At 46.2% G+C, this 24,332-nt stretch overlaps 11 non-coding genes across 11 annotated transcripts; all 11 read left to right on the top strand.

Annotated features, from left to right (window-relative positions):
• The first annotated feature begins 321 nt into the window (after nucleotides 1–321).
• On the top strand, nucleotides 322–512 carry LOC130342631 (U2 spliceosomal RNA). The gene has a single exon (XR_008882241.1). It is a non-coding gene; the product is annotated as a U2 spliceosomal RNA (small nuclear RNA).
• Nucleotides 513–2,602: 2,090 nt separating this feature from the next.
• On the top strand, nucleotides 2,603–2,793 carry LOC130342643 (U2 spliceosomal RNA). Its single transcript, XR_008882253.1, has one exon. It is a non-coding gene; the product is annotated as a U2 spliceosomal RNA (small nuclear RNA).
• Nucleotides 2,794–4,890: 2,097 nt separating this feature from the next.
• On the top strand, nucleotides 4,891–5,082 carry LOC130342577 (U2 spliceosomal RNA). The gene has a single exon (XR_008882191.1). It is a non-coding gene; the product is annotated as a U2 spliceosomal RNA (small nuclear RNA).
• A 2,110-nt stretch (nucleotides 5,083–7,192) lies between these two features.
• LOC130342568 (U2 spliceosomal RNA) lies at nucleotides 7,193–7,383 on the top strand. The gene has a single exon (XR_008882183.1). It is a non-coding gene; the product is annotated as a U2 spliceosomal RNA (small nuclear RNA).
• Nucleotides 7,384–9,475: 2,092 nt separating this feature from the next.
• Nucleotides 9,476–9,667, top strand: LOC130342587 (U2 spliceosomal RNA). Its single transcript, XR_008882201.1, has one exon. It is a non-coding gene; the product is annotated as a U2 spliceosomal RNA (small nuclear RNA).
• A 2,100-nt stretch (nucleotides 9,668–11,767) lies between these two features.
• On the top strand, nucleotides 11,768–11,958 carry LOC130342580 (U2 spliceosomal RNA). Its single transcript, XR_008882195.1, has one exon. It is a non-coding gene; the product is annotated as a U2 spliceosomal RNA (small nuclear RNA).
• Nucleotides 11,959–14,046: 2,088 nt separating this feature from the next.
• On the top strand, nucleotides 14,047–14,237 carry LOC130342592 (U2 spliceosomal RNA). The gene has a single exon (XR_008882207.1). It is a non-coding gene; the product is annotated as a U2 spliceosomal RNA (small nuclear RNA).
• A 2,060-nt stretch (nucleotides 14,238–16,297) lies between these two features.
• LOC130342619 (U2 spliceosomal RNA) lies at nucleotides 16,298–16,488 on the top strand. The gene has a single exon (XR_008882230.1). It is a non-coding gene; the product is annotated as a U2 spliceosomal RNA (small nuclear RNA).
• A 2,087-nt stretch (nucleotides 16,489–18,575) lies between these two features.
• Nucleotides 18,576–18,766, top strand: LOC130342599 (U2 spliceosomal RNA). Its single transcript, XR_008882211.1, has one exon. It is a non-coding gene; the product is annotated as a U2 spliceosomal RNA (small nuclear RNA).
• A 2,088-nt stretch (nucleotides 18,767–20,854) lies between these two features.
• LOC130342576 (U2 spliceosomal RNA) lies at nucleotides 20,855–21,045 on the top strand. The gene has a single exon (XR_008882190.1). It is a non-coding gene; the product is annotated as a U2 spliceosomal RNA (small nuclear RNA).
• A 2,092-nt stretch (nucleotides 21,046–23,137) lies between these two features.
• Nucleotides 23,138–23,328, top strand: LOC130342600 (U2 spliceosomal RNA). Its single transcript, XR_008882212.1, has one exon. It is a non-coding gene; the product is annotated as a U2 spliceosomal RNA (small nuclear RNA).
• The last annotated feature ends 1,004 nt before the right edge of the window (nucleotides 23,329–24,332 follow it).

Genomic DNA, 24,332 nt, shown 5'->3' on the forward strand with positions numbered 1-24,332 from the left:
CAACAAAGGTAGGTGTGTGCTTGTGTGTGTGTTTCCTATGCAGATCCTAAGCCCAGTGTCACATGCAAGTAGGAGGAGTAAGAAGGGTTCCTGGCAAATCCGGGTTATGGATTGCATTTAAAAAGGCCCCGTGGGAGTGCAATGGGCCCCTGTCTTGCTGCTTAGCAATAATGGTATGGGTTTAGGTTCTGCTGTGTGTACTGGTGGTTGACTGCCCCCCAGCCCAGAGTGTGCATGGAAAATTGTCTGGCAGCCTCCCTGACAGCAAGCAGTGATAGTGCCCATGAAGGGGACCTTGTTGGGCCCGCCCCTTTCACGGTTATCGCTTCTCGGCCTTTTGGCTAAGATCAAGTGTAGTATCTGTTCTTATCAGTTTAATATCTGATACGTCCCCTATCTGGGGACCATATATTAAATGGATTTTTGAGAACGGGGGCCGATTTCGAAGCTTGCTTCCGTCGCCCTATGCATTGACCCGATATGGCAGTATCTTCGGGTACAGTGCACCACCCCCTTACAGGGTTAAAAAGAAAGATTCCTACTTTCATTGCTACCTGCTTGCTGGCTAGCCAGCTAGCCAGCCCTGTGGGCCTTGCTGCTGCTGCAGCCAATAAACAAAAGGTGGTGCTGCTGCTGCTTCTGCTGCTTCTGCTTCTGCTTGTGTCTGGCCCCTGTTGGAGCGTCCAGGCACAGGACTTCTGCTGCTGCTGACTAAATGGCCTCCTTAATTGGATCATTTGAGTAGCCAGCACACCTGTGCAGGTAGGGCCATGACATGATAGGCAGCTGCCTTGATAGCGGGTGGGTGCTGAATGTTCCTAATTGACAAAATAAGATTAATGCTTATGAAGAAATATAAAATCTCATCCCTTCCCCAATATCGCGCCACACCCCTACCCCTTAATTCCCTGGTTGAACGTGATGGACATATGTCTTTTTTCGACCGTACTAACTATGTAACTTATGTAACATAACATGGGGGGGGGGGGGTCTCCTGGCTGTTCACACAGGTGTGTCATTGCTGTACATTGACCATGCATTGCTTCTGTGGTATTGCAAAGGCAAAGACAAATGCTTCCAGCCATCCATTGCACTAATGGATTGGTCATCAGCTGGCTGTCTATGTCCCGCATCAATATAGACCAAAGTACAGAGGGTTAGGCTATGCTATTGTGCACCTACCTGATGCATCAGAATGTGCGAGGCCCTTGCTAAATTCTGTGCACAGACTTTGAGATCTATGCTTTAGACTGTATCTAAACCTGCTCCAACATGGACTGACATTCTGGCCTACTTTCAGCCGATGCGACTTGTCTGTCGCTGAACAGTCGCTTTTTATGTATTCAGCACCTATGTATAATGTTGTAAAAATGCTCTAGAAGCTAAAGTCGCAGAAATGTCACACATATTTGGCCTGCAACTTTCTGTGCGACAAATTCAGACAGGAAAAATCAGTATAAATCCTTAGAAAATTATCCCCCAGTGTCTCCATCTGCTGGCGGTATTGAATAAGCATTGCTGCACTGATGGGGTATGCATTAGACGAAAAAAAAGAAGAAAAAGAAGAATAATACGCCCAGAAAAAGAGGCGAAAAGGAGAAAAACGTAAAAAAACGTGAAAAAAAAGTAAGAGGAAGAGAAGGGAAAAAAAGGTGGAAATGGGTTTAAAAGTGATTTCGGCGGAGAAATATATATATATATATATATATATATATATATATATATATGCGCACACACACACATAGATATAAACGTATTCTCCGTTGAGATATTGCAGCCGCTGCTGTGTCCAGGCCCAGGAGCCTTAGCACTGTGCTGTGATGTCACTCAATACCACTGACATCACTAGGTGTAAACAACATCTCTCCTTTGCTGTGTATGTGACTATGGAGCTGTTTGGTGATGTCGTCTATTACGGCCTTCATAGAAGCAACAGGAGATTGTTGCATCCATCTTGAACCCTCAGAACTACAGTGCTATGATGTCACTCACTTCCACAGGCCTTGCAGAGTGTAAACAACAACAACCCAGCTTTGTTGTGTATGTAACCAAAGGGATTTGTGATGTCACCTAGAACCTTCACAGCAGCGACAGCTTTATGAGGAGCATCAGCACTGCTCTGCCTGAGCAGAACCATCACCGCCGATAGGTTGTCAAATAACCCGGATTTAACCCACACAGGTAAGTCCAATGGGGTGCAGGCATGTCCTCTATGCTTACAGCTTCCCGTGGGTGTTGGTTTGATACCGTTTGGGGACAGCCAAGGAGGCATCTGCAGGCAACAAAGGTAGGTGTGTGCTTGTGTGTGTGTTTCCTATGCAGATCCTAAGCCCAGTGTCACATGCAAGTAGGAGGAGTAAGAAGGGTTCCTGGCAAATCCGGGTTATGGATTGCATTTAAAAAGGCCCCGTGGGTGTGCAATGGGCCCCTGTCTTGCTGCTTAGCAATAATGGTATGGGTTTAGGTTCTGCTGTGTGTACTGGTGGTTGACTGCCCCCCAGCCCAGAGTGTGCATGGAAAATTGTCTGGCAGCCTCCCTGACAGCAAGCAGTGATAGTGCCCATGAAGGGGGACCTTGTTGGGCCCGCCCCTTTTCACGGTTATCGCTTCTCGGCCTTTTGGCTAAGATCAAGTGTAGTATCTGTTCTTATCAGTTTAATATCTGATACGTCCCCTATCTGGGGACCATATATTAAATGGATTTTTGAGAACGGGGGCCGATTTCGAAGCTTGCTTCCGTCGCCCTATGCATTGACCCGATATGGCAGTATCTTCGGGTACAGTGCACCACCCCCTTACAGGGTTAAAAAGAAAGATTCCTACTTTCATTGCTACCTGCTTGCTGGCTAGCCAGCTAGCCAGCCCTGTGGGCCTTGCTGCTGCTGGCAGCCAAAAAACAAAAGGTGGGTGCTGCTGCTGCTTTCTGCTGCTTCTGCTTCTGCTTGTGTCTGGCCCCTGTTGGAGCGTCCAGGCACAGGACTTCTGCTGCTGCTGACTAAATGGCCTCCTTAATTGGATCATTTGAGTAGCCAGCACACCTGTGCAGGTAGGGCATGACATGATAGGCAGCTGCCTTGATAGCGGGTGGGTGCTGAATGTTCCTAATTGACAAAATAAGATTAATGCTTATGAAGAAAATATAAAATCTCATCCCTTCCCCAATATCGGCGCCACACCCCTACCCTTAATTCCCTGGTTGAACGTGATGGACATATGTCTTTTTTCGACCGTACTAACTATGTAACTATGTAACATAACATGGGGGGGGGGGGGTCTCCTGGCTGTTCCACACAGGTGTGTCATTGCTGTACATTGACCATGCATTGCTTCTGTGGTATTGCAAAGGCAAAGACAAATGCTTCCAGCCATCCATTGCACTAATGGATTGGTCATCAGCTGGCTGTCTATTGTCCCGCATCAATATAGACCAAAGTACAGAGGGTTAGGCTATGCTATTGTGCACCTACCTGATGCATCAGAAGGTGCGAGGCCCTTGCTAAATTCTGTGCACAGACTTTGAGATCTATGCTTTAGACTGTATCTAAACCTGCTCCAACTTGGACTGACATTCTGGCCTACTTTCAGCCGATGCGACTTGTCTGTCGCTGAACAGTCGCTTTTTATGTATTCAGCACCTATGTATAATGTTGTAAAAATGCTCTAGAAGCTAATGTCGCAGAAATGTCACACATATTTGGCCTGCAACTTTCTGTGCGACAAATTCAGACAGGAAAAATCAGTATAAATCCTTAGAAAATTATCCCCCAGTGTCTCCATCTGCTGGCGGTATTGAATAAGCATTGCTGCACTGATGGGGTATGCATTAGACGAAAAAAAAGAAGAAAAAGAAGAATAATACGCCCAGAAAAGAGGCGAAAAGGAGAAAAACGTAAAAAAAACGTGAAAAAAAAGTAAGAGGAAGAGAAGGGAAAAAAAGGTGGAAATGGGTTTAAAAGTGATTTCGGCGGAGAAATATATATATATATATATATATATATATATATATATATATATGCGCACACACACACATAGATATAAACGTATTCTCCGTTGAGATATTGCAGCCGCTGCTGTGTCCAGGCCCAGGAGCCTTAGCACTGTGCTGTGATGTCACTCAATACCACTGACATCACTAGGTGTAAACAACATCTCTCCTTTGCTGTGTATGTGACTATGGAGCTGTTTGGTGATGTCGTCTATTACGGCCCTTCATAGAAGCAACAGGAGATTGTTGCATCCATCTTGAACCCTCAGAACTACAGTGCTATGATGTCACTCACTTCCACAGGCCTTGCAGAGTGTAAACAACAACAACCCAGCTTTGTTGTGTATGTAACCAAAGGGATTTGTGATGTCACCTAGAACCTTCACAGCACGCGACAGCTTTATGAGGAGCATCAGCACTGCTCTGGCCTGAGCAGAACCATCACCGCCATAGGTTGTCAAATAACCCGGATTTAACCCACACAGGTAAGTCCAATGGGGTGCAGGCATGTCCTCTATGCTTACAGCTTCCCGTGGGTGTTGGTTTGATACCGTTTGGGGGACAGCCAAGGAGGCATCTGCAGGCAACAAAGGTAGGTGTGTGCTTGTGTGTGTGTTTCCTATGCAGATCCTAAGCCAGTGTCACATGCAAGTAGGAGGAGTAAGAAGGGTTCCTGGCAAATCCGGGTTATGGATTGCATTTAAAAAGGCCCCGTGGGAGTGCAATGGGCCCCTGTCTTGCTGCTTAGCAATAATGGTATGGGTTTAGGTTCTGCTGTGTGTACTGGTGGTTGACTGCCCCCCCAGCCCAGAGTGTGCATGGAAAATTGTCTGGCAGCCTCCCTGACAGCAAGCAGTGATAGTGCCCATGAAGGGGACCTTGTTGGGCCCGCCCCTTTCACGGTTATCGCTTCTCGGCCTTTTGGCTAAGATCAAGTGTAGTATCTGTTCTTATCAGTTTAATATCTGATACGTCCCCTATCTGGGGACCATATATTAAATGGAATTTTTGAGAACGGGGGCCGATTTCGAAGCTTGCTTCCGTCGCCCTATGCATTGACCCGATATGGCAGTATCTTCGGGTACAGTGCACCACCCCCTTACAGGGTTAAAAAGAAAGATTCCTACTTTCATTGCTACCTGCTTGCTGGCTAGCCAGCTAGCCAGCCCTGTGGGCCTTGCTGCTGCTGCAGCCAAAAAAACAAAAGGTGGGTGCTGCTGCTGCTTCTGCTGCTTCTGCTTCTGCTTGTGTCTGGCCCCTGTTGGAGCGTCCAGGCACAGGACTTCTGCTGCTGCTGACTAAATGGCCTCCTTAATTGGATCATTTGAGTAGCCAGCACACCTGTGCAGGTAGGGCATGACATGATAGGCAGCTGCCTTGATAGCGGGTGGGTGCTGAAATGTTCCTAATTGACAAAAATAAGATTAATGCTTATGAAGAAATATAAAATCTCATCCCTTCCCCAATATCGCGCCACACCCCTACCCCTTAATTCCCTGGTTGAACGTGATGGACATATGTCTTTTTTCGACCGTACTAACTATGTAACTATGTAACATAACATGGGGGGGGGGTCTCCTGGCTGTTCACACAGGTGTGTCATTGCTGTACATTGACCATGGCATTGCTTCTGTGGTATTGCAAAGGCAAAGACAAATGCTTCCAGCCATCCATTGCACTAATGGATTGGTCATCAGCTGGCTGTCTATGTCCCGCATCAATATAGACCAAAGTACAGAGGGGTTAGGCTATGCTATTGTGCACCTACCTGATGCAATCAGAAGGTGCGAGGCCCTTGCTAAATTCTGTGCACAGACTTTGAGATCTATGCTTTAGACTGTATCTAAACCTGCTCCAACATGGACTGACATTCTGGCCTACTTTCAGCCGATGCGACTTGTCTGTCGCTGAACAGTCGCTTTTTATGTATTCAGCACCTATGTATAATGTTGTAAAAATGCTCTAGAAGCTAAAGTCGCAGAAATGTCACACATATTTGGCCTGCAACTTTCTGTGCGACAAATTCAGACAGGAAAAATCAGTATAAATCCTTAGAAAATTATCCCCCAGTGTCTCCATCTGCTGGCGGTATTGAATAAGCATTGCTGCACTGATGGGGTATGCATTAGACGAAAAAAAAGAAGAAAAAGAAGAATAATACGCCCAGAAAAGAGGCGAAAAGGAGAAAAACGTAAAAAAACGTGAAAAAAAAGTAAGAGGAAGAGAAGGGAAAAAAAGGTGGAAATGGGTTTAAAAGTGATTTCGGCGGAGGAAATATATATATATATATATATATATATATATATATATATATATATATATATATATATGCGCACACACACACATAGATATAAACGTATTCTCCGTTGAGATATTGCAGCCGCTGCTGTGTCCAGGCCCAGGAGCCTTAGCACTGTGCTGTGATTGTCACTCAATACCACTGACATCACTAGGTGTAAACAACATCTCTCCTTTGCTGTGTATGTGACTATGGAGCTGTTTGGTGATGTCGTCTATTACGGCCTTCATAGAAGCAACAGGAGATTGTTGCATCCATCTTGAACCCTCAGAACTACAGTGCTATGATGTCACTCACTTCCACAGGCCTTGCAGAGTGTAAACAACAACAACCCAGCTTTGTTGTGTATGTAACCAAAGGGATTTGTGATGTCACCTAGAACCTTCACAGCAGCGACAGCTTTATGAGGAGCATCAGCACTGCTCTGCCTGAGCAGAACCATCACCGCCATAGGTTGTCAAATAACCCGGATTTAACCCACACAGGTAAGTCCAATGGGGTGCAGGCATGTCCTCTATGCTTACAGCTTCCCGTGGGGTGTTGGTTTGATACCGTTTGGGGACAGCCAAGGAGCGCATCTGCAGGCAACAAAGGTAGGTGTGTGCTTGTGTGTGTGTTTCCTATGCAGATCCTAAGCCCAGTGTCACATGCAAGTAGGAGGAGTAAGAAGGGTTCCTGGCAAATCCGGGTTATGGATTGCATTTAAAAAGGCCCCGTGGGAGTGCAATGGGCCCCTGTCTTGCTGCTTAGCAATAATGGTATGGGTTTAGGTTCTGCTGTGTGTACTGGTGGTTGACTGCCCCCCAGCCCATGAGTGTGCATGGAAAATTGTCTGGCAGCCTCCCTGGACAGCAAGCAGTGATAGTGCCCATGAAGGGGACCTTGTTGGGCCCGCCCCTTTCACGGTTATCGCTTCTCGGCCTTTTGGCTAAGATCAAGTGTAGTATCTGTTCTTATCAGTTTAATATCTGATACGTCCCCTATCTGGGGACCATATATTAAATGGATTTTTGAGAACGGGGGCCGATTTCGAAGCTTGCTTCCGTCGCCCTATGCATTGACCCGATATGGCAGTATCTTCGGGTACAGTGCACCACCCCCTTACAGGGTTAAAAAAGAAAGATTCCTACTTTCATTGCTACCTGCTTGCTGGCTAGCCAGCTAGCCAGCCCTGTGGGCCTTGCTGCTGCTGCAGCCAAAAAACAAAAGGTGTGGTGCTGCTGCTGCTTCTGCTGCTTCTGCTTCTGCTTGTGTCTGGCCCCTGTTGGAGCGTCCAGGCACAGGACTTCTGCTGCTGCTGACTAAATGGCCTCCTTAATTGGATCATTTGAGTAGCCAGCACACCTGTGCAGGTAGGGCATGACATGATAGGCAGCTGCCTTGATAGCGGGTGGGTGCTGAATGTTCCTAATTGACAAAATAAGATTAATGCTTATGAAGAAATATAAAATCTCATCCCTTCCCCAATATTGCGCCACCACCCCTACCCCTTAATTCCCTGGTTGAACGTGATGGGACATATGTCTTTTTTCGACCGTACTAACTATGTAACTATGTAACATAACATGGGGGGGGGGTCTCCTGGCTGTTCACACAGGTGTGTCATTGCTGTACATTGACCATGCATTGCTTCTGTGGTATTGCAAAGGCAAAGACAAATGCTTCCAGCCATCCATTGCACTAATGGATTGGTCATCAGCTGGCTGTCTATGTCCCGCATCAATATAGACCAAAGTACAGAGGGTTAGGCTATGCTATTGTGCACCTACCTGATGCATACAGAAGGTGCGAGGCCCTTGCTAAATTCTGTGCACAGACTTTGAGATCTATGCTTTAGACTGTATCTAAACCTGCTCCAACATGGACTGACATTCTGGCCTACTTTCAGCCGATGCGACTTGTCTGTCGCTGAACAGTCGCTTTTTATGTATTCAGCACCTATGTATAATGTTGTAAAAATGCTCTAGAAGCTAAAGTCGCAGAAATGTCACACATATTTGGCCTGCAACTTTCTGTGCGACAAATTCAGACAGGGAAAAATCAGTATAAATCCTTAGAAAATTATCCCCCAGTGTCTCCATCTGCTGGCGGTATTGAATAAGCATTGCTGCACTGATGGGGTATGCATTAGACGAAAAAAAAGAAGAAAAAAGAAGAATAATACGCCCAGAAAAGAGGCGAAAAGGAGAAAAACGTAAAAAAACTTGAAAAAAAAGTAAGAGGAAGAGAAGGGAAAAAAAGGTGGAAATGGGTTTAAAAGTGATTTCGGCGGAGAAATATATATATATATATATATATATATATATATATATATGCGCACACACACACATAGATATAAACGTATTCTCCGTTGAGATATTGCAGCCGCTGCTGTGTCCAGGCCCAGGAGCCTTAGCACTGTGCTGTGATGTCACTCAATACCACTGACATCACTAGGTGTAAACAACATCTCTCCTTTGCTGTGTATGTGACTATGGAGCTGTTTGGTGATGTCGTCTATTACGGCCTTCATAGAAGCAACAGGAGATTGTTGCATCCATCTTGAACCCTCAGAACTACAGTGCTATGATGTCACTCACTTCCACAGGCCTTGCAGAGTGTAAACAACAACAACCCAGCTTTGTTGTGTATGTAAACCAAAGGGATTTGTGATGTCACCTAGAACCTTCACAGCAGCGACAGCTTTATGAGGAGCATCAGCACTGCTCTGCCTGAGCAGAACCATCACCGCCATAGGTTGTCAAATAACCCGGATTTAACCCACACAGGTAAGTCCAATGGGGGTGCAGGCATGTCCTCTATGCTTACAGCTTCCCGTGGGTGTTGGTTTGATACCGTTTGGGGACAGCCAAGGAGGCATCTGCAGGCAACAAAGGTAGGTGTGTGCTTGTGTGTGTGTTTCCTATGCAGATCCTAAGCCCAGTGTCACATGCAAGTAGGAGGAGTAAGAAGGGTTCCTGGCAAATCCGGGTTTATGGATTGCATTTAAAAAGGCCCCGTGGGAGTGCAATGGGCCCCTGTCTTGCTGCTTAGCAATAATGGTTATGGGTTTAGGTTCTGCTGTGTGTACTGGTGGTTGACTGCCCCCCAGCCCAGAGTGTGCATGGAAAATTGTCTGGCAGCCTCCCTGACAGCAAGCAGTGATAGTGCCCATGAAGGGGACCTTGTTGGGGCCCGCCCCTTTCACGGTTATCGCTTCTCGGCCTTTTGGCTAAGATCAAGTGTAGTATCTGTTCTTATCAGTTTTAATATCTGATACGTCCCCTATCTGGGGACCATATATTAAATGGATTTTTGAGAACGGGGGCCGATTTCGAAGCTTGCTTCCGTCGCCCTATGCATTGACCCGATATGGCAGTATCTTCGGGTACAGTGCACCACCCCCTTACAGGGTTAAAAAGAAAGATTCCTACTTTCATTGCTACCTGCTTGCTGGCTAGCCAGCTAGCCAGCCCTGTGGGCCTTGCTGCTGCTGCAGCCAAAAAACAAAAGGTGGTGCTGCTGCTGCTTCTGCTGCTTCTGCTTCTGCTTGTGTCTGGCCCTGTTGGAGCGTCCAGGCACAGGACTTCTGCTGCTGCTGACTAAATGGCCTCCTTAATTGGATCATTTGAGTAGCCAGCACACCTGTGCAGGTAGGGCATGACATGATAGGCAGCTGCCTTTGATAGCGGGTGGGTGCTGAATGTTCCTAATTGACAAAATAAGATTAATGCTTATGAAGAAATATAAAATCTCATCCCTTCCCCAATATCGCGCCACACCCCTACCCCTTAATTCCCTGGTTGAACGTGATGGACATATGTCTTTTTTCGACCGTACTAACTATGTAACTATGTAACATAACATGGGGGGGGGGGGTCTCCTGGCTGTTCACACAGGTGTGTCATTGCTGTACATTGACCATGCATTGCTTCTGTGGTATTGCAAAGGCAAAGACAAATGCTTCCAGCCATCCATTGCACTAATGGATTGGTCATCAGCTGGCTGTCTATGTCCCGCATCAATATAGACCAAAGTACAGAGGGTTAGGCTATGCTATTGTGCACCTACCTGATGCATCAGAAGGTGCGAGGCCCTTGCTAAATTCTGTGCACAGACTTTGAGATCTATGCTTTAGACTGTATCTAAACCTGCTCCAACATGGACTGACATTCTGGCCTACTTTCAGCCGATGCGACTTGTCTGTCGCTGAACAGTCGCTTTTTTATGTATTCAGCACCTATGTATAATGTTGTAAAATTGCTCTAGAAGCTAAAGTCGCAGAAATGTCACACATATTTGGCCTGCAACTTTCTGTGCGACAAATTCAGACAGGAAAAATCAGTATAAATCCTTAGAAAAATATCCCCCAGTGTCTCCATCTGCTGGGCGGTATTGAATAAGCATTGCTGCACTGATGGGGTATGCATTAGACGAAAAAAAAAGAAGAAAAAAGAAGAATAATACGCCCAGAAAAGAGGCGAAAAGGAGAAAAACGTAAAAAAACGTGAAAAAAAAGTAAGAGGAAGAGAAGGGAAAAAAAGGGTGGAAATGGGTTTAAAAGTGATTTCGGCGGAGAAATATATATATATATATATATATATATATATATATATATATATATATATGCGCACACACACACATAGATATAAACGTATTCTCCGTTGAGATATTGCAGCCGCTGCTGTGTCCAGGCCCAGGAGCCTTAGCACTGTGCTGTGATGTCACTCAATACCACTGACATCACTAGGTGTAAACAACATCTCTCCTTTGCTGTGTATGTGACTATGGAGCTGTTTGGTGATGTCGTCTATTACGGCCTTCATAGAAGCAACAGGAGATTGTTGCATCCATCTTGAACCCTCAGAACTACAGTGCTATGATGTCACTCACTTCCACAGGCCTTGCAGAGTGTAAACAACAACAACCCAGCTTTGTTGTGTATGTAACCAAAGGGATTTGTGATGTCACCTAGAACCTTCACAGCAGCGACAGCTTTATGAGGAGCATCAGCACTGCTCTGCCTGAGCAGAACCATCACCGCCATAGGTTGTCAAATAACCCGGATTTAACCCACACAGGTAAGTCCAATGGGGTGCAGGCATGTCCTCTATGCTTACAGCTTCCCGTGGGTGTTGGTTTTGATACCGTTTGGGGACAGCCAAGGAGGCATCTGCAGGGCAACAAAGGTAGGTGTGTGCTTGTGTGTGTGTTTCCTATGCAGATCCTAAGCCCAGTGTCACATGCAAGTAGGAGGAGTAAGAAGGGTTCCTGGCAAATCCGGGTTATGGATTGCATTTAAAAAGGCCCCGTGGGGAGTGCAATGGGGCCCCTGTCTTGCTGCTTAGCAATAATGGTATGGGTTTAGGTTCTGCTGTGTGTACTGGTGGTTGACTGCCCCCCAGCCCAGAGTGTGCATGGAAAATTGTCTGGCAGCCTCCCTGACAGCAAGCAGTGATAGTGCCCATGAAGGGGACCTTGTTGGGCCCGCCCCTTTCACGGTTATCGCTTCTCGGCCTTTTGGCTAAGATCAAGTGTAGTATCTGTTCTTATCAGTTTAATATCTGATACGTCCCCTATCTGGGGACCATATATTAAATGGATTTTTGAGAACGGGGGCCGATTTCGAAGCTTGCTTCCGTCGCCCTATGCATTGACCCGATATGGCAGTATCTTCGGGTACAGTGCACCACCCCCTTACAGGGTTAAAAAGAAAGATTCCTACTTTCATTGCTACCTGCTTGCTGGCTAGCCAGCTAGCCAGCCCTGTGGGCCTTGCTGCTGCTGCAGCCAAAAAACAAAAGGTGGTGCTGCTGCTGCTTCTGCTGCTTCTGCTTCTGCTTGTGTCTGGCCCCTGTTGGAGCGTCCAGGCACAGGACTTCTGCTGCTGCTGACTAAATGGCCTCCTTAATTGGATCATTTGAGTAGCCAGCACACCTGTGCAGGTAGGGCATGACATGATAGGCAGCTGCCTTGATCGCGGGTGGGTGCTGAATGTTCCTAATTGACAAAATAAGATTAATGCTTATGAAGAAATATAAAATCTCATCCCTTCCCCAATATCGCGCCACACCCCTACCCCTTAATTCCCTGGTTGAACGTGATGGACATATGTCTTTTTTCGACCGTACTAACTATGTAACTATGTAACATAACATGGGGGGGGGGGGTCTCCTGGCTGTTCACACAGGTGTGTCATTGCTGTACATTGACCATGCATTGCTTCTGTGGTATTGCAAAGGCAAAGACAAATGCTTCCAGCCATCCATTGCACTAATGGATTGGTCATCAGCTGGCTGTCTATGTCCCGCATCAATATAGACCAAAGTACAGAGGGTTAGGCTATGCTATTGTGCACCTACCTGATGCATCAGAAGGTGCGAGGCCCTTGCTAAATTCTGTGCACAGACTTTGAGATCTATGCTTTAGACTGTATCTAAACCTGCTCCAACATGGACTGACATTCTGGCCTACTTTCAGCCGATGCGACTTGTCTGTCGCTGAACAGTCGCTTTTTATGTATTCAGCACCTATGTATAATGTTGTAAAAATGCTCTAGAAGCTAAAGTCGCAGAAATGTCACACATATTTGGCCTGCAACTTTCTGTGCGACAAATTCAGACAGGAAAAATCAGTATAAATCCTTAGAAAATTATCCCCCAGTGTCTCCATCTGCTGGCGGTATTGAATAAGCATTGCTGCACTGATGGGGTATGCATTAGACGAAAAAAAAGAAGAAAAAGAAGAATAATACGCCCAGAAAAGAGGCGAAAAGGAGAAAAACGTAAAAAAACGTGAAAAAAAAGTAAGAGGAAGAGAAGGGAAAAAAAAGGTGGAAATGGGTTTTAAAAGTGATTTCGGCGGAGAAATATATATATATATATATATATATATATATATATATATATGCGCACACACACACATAGATATAAACGTATTCTCCGTTGAGGATATTGCAGCCGCTGCTGTGTCCAGGCCCAGGAGCCTTAGCACTGTGCTGTGATGTCACTCAATACCACTGACATCACTAGGTGTAAACAACATCTCTCCCTTTGCTGTGTATGTGACTATGGAGCTGTTTGGTGATGTCGGTCTATTACGGCCTTCATAGAAGCAACAGGAGATTGTTGCATCCATCTTGAACCCTCAGAACTACAGTGCTATGATGTCACTCACTTCCACAGGCCTTGCAGAGTGTAAACAACAACAACCCAGCTTTGTTGTGTATGTAACCAAAGGGATTGTGATGTCACCTAGAACTTCACAGCAGCGACAGCTTTATGAGGAGCATCAGCACTGCTCTGCCTGAGCAGAACCATCACCGCCATAGGTTGTCAAAATAACCCGGATTTAACCCACACAGGTAAGTCCAATGGGGTGCAGGCATGTCCTCTATGCTTACAGCTTCCCGTGGGTGTTGGTTTTGATACCGTTTGGGGACAGCCAAGGAGGCATCTGCAGGCAACAAAGGTAGGTGTGTGCTTGTGTGTGTGTTTCCTATGCAGATCCTAAGCCCAGTGTCACATGCAAGTAGGAGGAGTAAGAAGGGTTCCTGGCAAATCCGGGTTATGGATTGCATTTAAAAAGGCCCCGTGGGAGTGCAATGGGCCCCTGTCTTGCTGCTTAGCAATAATGGTATGGGTTTAGGTTCTGCTGTGTGTACTGGTGGTTGACTGCCCCCCAGCCCAGAGTGTGCATGGAAAATTGTCTGGCAGCCTCCCTGACAGCAAGCAGTGATAGTGCCCATGAAGGGGACCTTGTTGGGCCCGCCCCTTTCACGGTTATCGCTTCTCGGCCTTTTGGCTAAGATCAAGTGTAGTATCTGTTCTTATCAGTTTAATATCTGATACGTCCCCTATCTGGGGACCATATATTAAATGGATTTTTGAGAACGGGGGCCGATTTCGAAGCTTGCTTCCGTCGCCCTATGCATTGACCCGATATGGCAGTATCTTCGGGTACAGTGCACCACCCCCTTACAGGGTTAAAAAGAAAGATTCCTACTTTCATTGCTACCTGCTTGCTGGCTAGCCAGCTAGCCAGCCCTGTGGGCCTTGCTGCTGCTGCAGCCAAAAAACAAAAGGTGGTGCTGCTGCTGCTTCTGCTGCTTCTGCTTCTGCTTGTGTCTGGCCCCTGTTGGAGCGTCCAGGCACAGGACTTCTGCTGCTGCTGACTAAATGGCCTCCTTAATTGGATCATTTGAGTAGCCAGCACACCTGTGCAGGTAGGGCATGACATGATAGGCAGCTGCCTTGATAGCGGAAAATAAGATTAATGCTTATGAAGAAATATAAAATCTCATCCCTTCCCCAATATCGCGCCACACCCCTACCCCTTAATTCCCTGGTTGAACGTGATGGACATATGTCTTTTTTCGACCGTACTAACTATGTAACTATGTAACATAACATGGGGGGGGGGGTCTCCTGGCTGTTCACACAGGTGTGTCATTGCTGTACATTGACCATGCATTGCTTCTGTGGTATTGCAAAGGCAAAGACAAATGCTTCCAGCCATCCATTGCACTAATGGATTGGTCATCAGCTGGCTGTCTATGTCCCGCATCAATATAGACCAAAGTACAGAGGGTTAGGCTATGCTATTGTGCACCTACCTGATGCATCAGAAGGTGCGAGGCCCTTGCTAAATTCTGTGCACAGACTTTGAGATCTATGCTTTAGACTGTATCTAAACCTGCTCCAACATGGACTGACATTCTGGCCTACTTTCAGCCGATGCGACTTGTCTGTCGCTGAACAGTCGCTTTTTATGTATTCAGCACCTATGTATAATGTTGTAAAAATGCTCTAGAAGCTAAAGTCGCAGAAATGTCACACATATTTGGCCTGCAACTTTCTGTGCGACAAATTCAGACAGGAAAAATCAGTATAAATCCTTAGAAAATTATCCCCCAGTGTCTCCATCTGCTGGCGGTATTGAATAAGCATTGCTGCACTGATGGGGTATGCATTAGACGAAAAAAAAGAAGAAAAAGAAGAATAATACGCCCAGAAAAGAGGCGAAAAGGAGAAAAACGTAAAAAAACGTGAAAAAAAAGTAAGAGGAAGAGAAGGGAAAAAAAGGTGGAAATGGGTTTAAAAGTGATTTCGGCGGAGAAATATATATATATATATATATATATATATATATATATATATATATGCGCACACACACACATAGATATAAACGTATTCTCCGTTGAGATATTGCAGCCGCTGCTGTGTCCAGGCCCAGGAGCCTTAGCACTGTGCTGTGATGTCACTCAATACCACTGACATCACTAGGTGTAAACAACATCTCTCCTTTGCTGTGTATGTGACTATGGAGCTGTTTGGTGATGTCGTCTATTACGGCCTTCATAGAAGCAACAGGAGATTGTTGCATCCATCTTGAACCCTCAGAACTACAGTGCTATGATGTCACTCACTTCCACAGGCCTTGCAGAGTGTAAACAACAACAACCCAGCTTTGTTGTGTATGTAACCAAAGGGATTTGTGATGTCACCTAGAACCTTCACAGCAGCGACAGCTTTATGAGGAGCATCAGCACTGCTCTGCCTGAGCAGAACCATCACCGCCATAGGTTGTCAAATAACCCGGATTTAACCCACACAGGTAAGTCCAATGGGGTGCAGGCATGTCCTCTATGCTTACAGCTTCCCGTGGGTGTTGGTTTGATACCGTTTGGGGACAGCCAAGGAGGCATCTGCAGGCAACAAAGGTAGGTGTGTGCTTGTGTGTGTGTTTCCTATGCAGATCCTAAGCCCAGTGTCACATGCAAGTAGGAGGAGTAAGAAGGGTTCCTGGCAAATCCGGGTTATGGATTGCATTTAAAAAGGCCCCGTGGGAGTGCAATGGGCACCTGTCTTGCTGCTTAGCAATAATGGTATGGGTTTAGGTTCTGCTGTGTGTACTGGTGGTTGACTGCCCCCCAGCCCAGAGTGTGCATGGAAAATTGTCTGGCAGCCTCCCTGACAGCAAGCAGTGATAGTGCCCATGAAGGGGACCTTGTTGGGCCCGCCCCTTTCACGGTTATCGCTTCTCGGCCTTTTGGCTAAGATCAAGTGTAGTATCTGTTCTTATCAGTTTAATATCTGATACGTCCCCTATCTGGGGACCATATATTAAATGGATTTTTGAGAACGGGGGCTGATTTCGAAGCTTGCTTCCGTCGCCCTATGCATTGACCCGATATGGCAGTATCTTCGGGTACAGTGCACCACCCCCTTACAGGGTTAAAAAGAAAGATTCCTACTTTCATTGCTACCTGCTTGCTGGCTAGCCAGCTAGCCAGCCCTGTGGGCCTTGCTGCTGCTGCAGCCAAAAAACAAAAGGTGGTGCTGCTGCTGCTTCTGCTGCTTCTGCTTCTGCTTGTGTCTGGCCCCTGTTGGAGCGTCCAGGCACAGGACTTCTGCTGCTGCTGACTAAATGGCCTCCTTAATTGGATCATTTGAGTAGCCAGCACACCTGTGCAGGTAGGGCATGACATGATAGGCAGCTGCCTTGATAGCGGGTGGGTGCTGAATGTTCCTAATTGACAAAATAAGATTAATGCTTATGAAGAAATATAAAATCTCATCCCTTCCCCAATATCGCGCCACACCCCTACCCCTTAATTCCCTGGTTGAACGTGATGGACATATGTCTTTTTTCGACCGTACTAACTATGTAACTATGTAACATAACATGGGGGGGGGGGGGGTCTCCTGGCTGTTCACACAGGTGTGTCATTGCTGTACATTGACCATGCATTGCTTCTGTGGTATTGCAAAGGCAAAGACAAATGCTTCCAGCCATCCATTGCACTAATGGATTGGTCATCAGCTGGCTGTCTATGTCCCGCATCAATATAGACCAAAGTACAGAGGGTTAGGCTATGCTATTGTGCACCTACCTGATGCATCAGAAGGTGCGAGGCCCTTGCTAAATTCTGTGCACAGACTTTGAGATCTATGCTTTAGACTGTATCTAAACCTGCTCCAACATGGACTGACATTCTGGCCTACTTTCAGCCGATGCGACTTGTCTGTCGCTGAACAGTCGCTTTTTATGTATTCAGCACCTATGTATAATGTTGTAAAAATGCTCTAGAAGCTAAAGTCGCAGAAATGTCACACATATTTGGCCTGCAACTTTCTGTGCGACAAATTCAGACAGGAAAAATCAGTATAAATCCTTAGAAAATTATCCCCCAGTGTCTCCATCTGCTGGCGGTATTGAATAAGCATTGCTGCACTGATGGGGTATGCATTAGACGAAAAAAAAGAAGAAAAAGAAGAATAATACGCCCAGAAAAGAGGCGAAAAGGAGAAAAACGTAAAAAAACGTGAAAAAAAAGTAAGAGGAAGAGAAGGGAAAAAAAGGTGGAAATGGGTTTAAAAGTGATTTCGGCGGAGAAATATATATATATATATATATATATATATATATATATATATATGCGCACACACACACATAGATATAAACGTATTCTCCGTTGAGATATTGCAGCCGCTGCTGTGTCCAGGCCCAGGAGCCTTAGCACTGTGCTGTGATGTCACTCAATACCACTGACATCACTAGGTGTAAACAACATCTCTCCTTTGCTGTGTATGTGACTATGGAGCTGTTTGGTGATGTCGTCTATTACGGCCTTCATAGAAGCAACAGGAGATTGTTGCATCCATCTTGAACCCTCAGAACTACAGTGCTATGATGTCACTCACTTCCACAGGCCTTGCAGAGTGTAAACAACAACAACCCAGCTTTGTTGTGTATGTAACCAAAGGGATTTGTGATGTCACCTAGAACCTTCACAGCAGCGACAGCTTTATGAGGAGCATCAGCACTGCTCTGCCTGAGCAGAACCATCACCGCCATAGGTTGTCAAATAACCCGGATTTAACCCACACAGGTAAGTCCAATGGGGTGCAGGCATGTCCTCTATGCTTACAGCTTCCCGTGGGTGTTGGTTTGATACCGTTTGGGGACAGCCAAGGAGGCATCTGCAGGCAACAAAGGTAGGTGTGTGCTTGTGTGTGTGTTTCCTATGCAGATCCTAAGCCCAGTGTCACATGCAAGTAGGAGGAGTAAGAAGGGTTCCTGGCAAATCCGGGTTATGGATTGCATTTAAAAAGGCCCCGTGGGAGTGCAATGGGCCCCTGTCTTGCTGCTTAGCAATAATGGTATGGGTTTAGGTTCTGCTGTGTGTACTGGTGGTTGACTGCCCCCCAGCCCAGAGTGTGCATGGAAAATTGTCTGGCAGCCTCCCTGACAGCAAGCAGTGATAGTGCCCATGAAGGGGACCTTGTTGGGCCCGCCCCTTTCACGGTTATCGCTTCTCGGCCTTTTGGCTAAGATCAAGTGTAGTATCTGTTCTTATCAGTTTAATATCTGATACGTCCCCTATCTGGGGACCATATATTAAATGGATTTTTGAGAACGGGGGCCGATTTCGAAGCTTGCTTCCGTCGCCCTATGCATTGACCCGATATGGCAGTATCTTCGGGTACAGTGCACCACCCCCTTACAGGGTTAAAAAGAAAGATTCCTACTTTCATTGCTACCTGCTTGCTGGCTAGCCAGCTAGCCAGCCCTGTGGGCCTTGCTGCTGCTGCAGCCAAAAAACAAAAGGTGGTGCTGCTGCTGCTTCTGCTGCTTCTGCTTCTGCTTGTGTCTGGCCCCTGTTGGAGCGTCCAGGCACAGGACTTCTGCTGCTGCTGACTAAATGGCCTCCTTAATTGGATCATTTGAGTAGCCAGCACACCTGTGCAGGTAGGGCATGACATGATAGGCAGCTGCCTTGATAGCGGGTGGGTGCTGAATGTTCCTAATTGACAAAATAAGATTAATGCTTATGAAGAAATATAAAATCTCATCCCTTCCCCAATATCGCGCCACACCCCTACCCCTTAATTCCCTGGTTGAACGTGATGGACATATGTCTTTTTTCGACCGTACTAACTATGTAACTATGTAACATAACATGGGGGGGGGGGTCTCCTGGCTGTTCACACAGGTGTGTCATTGCTGTACATTGACCATGCATTGCTTCTGTGGTATTGCAAAGGCAAAGACAAATGCTTCCAGCCATCCATTGCACTAATGGATTGGTCATCAGCTGGCTGTCTATGTCCCGCATCAATATAGACCAAAGTACAGAGGGTTAGGCTATGCTATTGTGCACCTACCTGATGCATCAGAAGGTGCGAGGCCCTTGCTAAATTCTGTGCACAGACTTTGAGATCTATGCTTTAGACTGTATCTAAACCTGCTCCAACATGGACTGACATTCTGGCCTACTTTCAGCCGATGCGACTTGTCTGTCGCTGAACAGTCGCTTTTTATGTATTCAGCACCTATGTATAATGTTGTAAAAATGCTCTAGAAGCTAAAGTCGCAGAAATGTCACACATATTTGGCCTGCAACTTTCTGTGCGACAAATTCAGACAGGAAAAATCAGTATAAATCCTTAGAAAATTATCCCCCAGTGTCTCCATCTGCTGGCGGTATTGAATAAGCATTGCTGCACTGATGGGGTATGCATTAGACGAAAAAAAAGAAGAAAAAGAAGAATAATACGCCCAGAAAAGAGGCGAAAAGGAGAAAAACGTAAAAAAACGTGAAAAAAAAGTAAGAGGAAGAGAAGGGAAAAAAAGGTGGAAATGGGTTTAAAAGTGATTTCGGCGGAGAAATATATATATATATATATATATATATATATATATATATATATATATGCGCACACACACACATAGATATAAACGTATTCTCCGTTGAGATATTGCAGCCGCTGCTGTGTCCAGGCCCAGGAGCCTTAGCACTGTGCTGTGATGTCACTCAATACCACTGACATCACTAGGTGTAAACAACATCTCTCCTTTGCTGTGTATGTGACTATGGAGCTGTTTGGTGATGTCGTCTATTATGGCCTTCATAGAAGCAACAGGAGATTGTTGCATCCATCTAGAACCCTCAGAACTACAGTGCTATGATGTCACTCACTTCCACAGGCCTTGCAGAGTGTAAACAACAACAACCCAGCTTTGTTGTGTATGTAACCAAAGGGATTTGTGATGTCACCTAGAACCTTCACAGCAGCGACAGCTTTATGAGGAGCATCAGCACTGCTCTGCCTGAGCAGAACCATCACCGCCATAGGTTGTCAAATAACCCGGATTTAACCCACACAGGTAAGTCCAATGGGGTGCAGGCATGTCCTCTATGCTTACAGCTTCCCGTGGGTGTTGGTTTGATACCGTTTGGGGACAGCCAAGGAGGCATCTGCAGGCAACAAAGGTAGGTGTGTGCTTGTGTGTGTGTTTCCTATGCAGATCCTAAGCCCAGTGTCACATGCAAGTAGGAGGAGTAAGAAGGGTTCCTGGCAAATCCGGGTTATGGATTGCATTTAAAAAGGCCCCGTGGGAGTGCAATGGGCCCCTGTCTTGCTGCTTAGCAATAATGGTATGGGTTTAGGTTCTGCTGTGTGTACTGGTGGTTGACTGCCCCCCAGCCCAGAGTGTGCATGGAAAATTGTCTGGCAGCCTCCCTGACAGCAAGCAGTGATAGTGCCCATGAAGGGGACCTTGTTGGGCCCGCCCCTTTCACGGTTATCGCTTCTCGGCCTTTTGGCTAAGATCAAGTGTAGTATCTGTTCTTATCAGTTTAATATCTGATACGTCCCCTATCTGGGGACCATATATTAAATGGATTTATGAGAACGGGGGCCGATTTCGAAGCTTGCTTCCGTCGCCCTATGCATTGACCCGATATGGCAGTATCTTCGGGTACAGTGCACCACCCCCTTACAGGGTTAAAAAGAAAGATTCCTACTTTCATTGCTACCTGCTTGCTGGCTAGCCAGCTAGCCAGCCCTGTGGGCCTTGCTGCTGCTGCAGCCAAAAAACAAAAGGTGGTGCTGCTGCTGCTTCTGCTGCTTCTGCTTCTGCTTGTGTCTGGCCCCTGTTGGAGCGTCCAGGCACAGGACTTCTGCTGCTGCTGACTAAATGGCCTCCTTAATTGGATCATTTGAGTAGCCAGCACACCTGTGCAGGTAGGGCATGACATGATAGGCAGCTGCCTTGATAGCGGGTGGGTGCTGAATGTTCCTAATTGACAAAATAAGATTAATGCTTATGAAGAAATATAAAATCTCATCCCTTCCCCAATATCGCGCCACACCCCTACCCCTTAATTCCCTGGTTGAACGTGATGGACATATGTCTTTTTTCGACCGTACTAACTATGTAACTATGTAACATAACATGGGGGGGGGGGTCTCCTGGCTGTTCACACAGGTGTGTCATTGCTGTACATTGACCATGCATTGCTTCTGTGGTATTGCAAAGGCAAAGACAAATGCTTCCAGCCATCCATTGCACTAATGGATTGGTCATCAGCTGGCTGTCTATGTCCCGCATCAATATAGACCAAAGTACAGAGGGTTAGGCTATGCTATTGTGCACCTACCTGATGCATCAGAAGGTGCGAGGCCCTTGCTAAATTCTGTGCACAGACTTTGAGATCTATGCTTTAGACTGTATCTAAACCTGCTCCAACATGGACTGACATTCTGGCCTACTTTCAGCCGATGCGACTTGTCTGTCGCTGAACAGTCGCTTTTTATGTATTCAGCACCTATGTATAATGTTGTAAAAATGCTCTAGAAGCTAAAGTCGCAGAAATGTCACACATATTTGGCCTGCAACTTTCTGTGCGACAAATTCAGACAGGAAAAATCAGTATAAATCCTTAGAAAATTATCCCCCAGTGTCTCCATCTGCTGGCGGTATTGAATAAGCATTGCTGCACTGATGGGGTATGCATTAGACGAAAAAAAAGAAGAAAAAGAAGAATAATACGCCCAGAAAAGAGGCGAAAAGGAGAAAAACGTAAAAAAACGTGAAAAAAAAGTAAGAGGAAGAGAAGGGAAAAAAAGGTGGAAATGGGTTTAAAAGTGATTTCGGCGGAGAAATATATATATATATATATATATATATATATATATATATATATATATATATGCGCACACACACACATAGATATAAACGTATTCTCCGTTGAGATATTGCAGCCGCTGCTGTGTCCAGGCCCAGGAGCCTTAGCACTGTGCTGTGATGTCACTCAATACCACTGACATCACTAGGTGTAAACAACATCTCTCCTTTGCTGTGTATGTGACTATGGAGCTGTTTGGTGATGTCGTCTATTACGGCCTTCATAGAAGCAACAGGAGATTGTTGCATCCATCTTGAACCCTCAGAACTACAGTGCTATGATGTCACTCACTTCCACAGGCCTTGCAGAGTGTAAACAACAACAACCCAGCTTTGTTGTGTATGTAACCAAAGGGATTTGTGATGTCACCTAGAACCTTCACAGCAGCGACAGCTTTATGAGGAGCATCAGCACTGCTCTGCCTGAGCAGAACCATCACCGCCATAGGTTGTCAAATAACCCGGATTTAACCCACACAGGTAAGTCCAATGGGGTGCAGGCATGTCCTCTATGCTTACAGCTTCCCGTGGGTGTTGGTTTGATACCGTTTGGGGACAGCCAAGGAGGCATCTGCAGGCAACAAAGGTAGGTGTGTGCTTGTGTGTGTGTTTCCTATGCAGATCCTAAGCCCAGTGTCACATGCAAGTAGGAGGAGTAAGAAGGGTTCCTGGCAAATCCGGGTTATGGATTGCATTTAAAAAGGCCCCGTGGGAGTGCAATGGGCCCCTGTCTTGCTGCTTAGCAATAATGGTATGGGTTTAGGTTCTGCTGTGTGTACTGGTGGTTGACTGCCCCCCAGCCCAGAGTGTGCATGGAAAATTGTCTGGCAGCCTCCCTGACAGCAAGCAGTGATAGTGCCCATGAAGGGGACCTTGTTGGGCCCGCCCCTTTCACGGTTATCGCTTCTCGGCCTTTTGGCTAAGATCAAGTGTAGTATCTGTTCTTATCAGTTTAATATCTGATACGTCCCCTATCTGGGGACCATATATTAAATGGATTTTTGAGAACGGGGGCCGATTTCGAAGCTTGCTTCCGTCGCCCTATGCATTGACCCGATATGGCAGTATCTTCGGGTACAGTGCACCACCCCCTTACAGGGTTAAAAAGAAAGATTCCTACTTTCATTGCTACCTGCTTGCTGGCTAGCCAGCTAGCCAGCCCTGTGGGCCTTGCTGCTGCTGCAGCCAAAAAACAAAAGGTGGTGCTTCTGCTGCTTCTGCTTCTGCTTGTGTCTGGCCCCTGTTGGAGCGTCCAGGCACAGGACTTCTGCTGCTGCTGACTAAATGGCCTCCTTAATTGGATCATTTGAGTAGCCAGCACACCTGTGCAGGTAGGGCATGACATGATAGGCAGCTGCCTTGATAGCGGGTGGGTGCTGAATGTTCCTAATTGACAAAATAAGATTAATGCTTATGAAGAAATATAAAATCTCATCCCTTCCCCAATATCGCGCCACACCCCTACCCCTTAATTCCCTGGTTGAACGTGATGGACATATGTCTTTTTTCGACCGTACTAACTATGTAACTATGTAACATAACATGGGGGGGGGGGTCTCCTGGCTGTTCACACAGGTGTGTCATTGCTGTACATTGACCATGCATTGCTTCTGTGGTATTGCAAAGGCAAAGACAAATGCTTCCAGCCATCCATTGCACTAATGGATTGGTCATCAGCTGGCTGTCTATGTCCCGCATCAATATAGACCAAAGTACAGAGGGTTAGGCTATGCTATTGTGCACCTACCTGATGCATCAGAAGGTGCGAGGCCCTTGCTAAATTCTGTGCACAGACTTTGAGATCTATGCTTTAGACTGTATCTAAACCTGCTCCAACATGGACTGACATTCTGGCCTACTTTCAGCCGATGCGACTTGTCTGTCGCTGAACAGTCGCTTTTTATGTATTCAGCACCTATGTATAATGTTGTAAAAATGCTCTAGAAGCTAAAGTCGCAGAAATGTCACACATATTTGGCCTGCAACTTTCTGTGCGACAAATTCAGACAGGAAAAATCAGTATAAATCCTTAGAAAATTATCCCCCAGTGTCTCCATCTGCTGGCGGTATTGAATAAGCATTGCTGCACTGATG

Source organism: Hyla sarda, unplaced genomic scaffold (genome assembly GCF_029499605.1).
Source record: "Hyla sarda isolate aHylSar1 unplaced genomic scaffold, aHylSar1.hap1 scaffold_653, whole genome shotgun sequence".
NCBI classification, from domain to species: Eukaryota; Metazoa; Chordata; class Amphibia; order Anura; family Hylidae; genus Hyla; species Hyla sarda.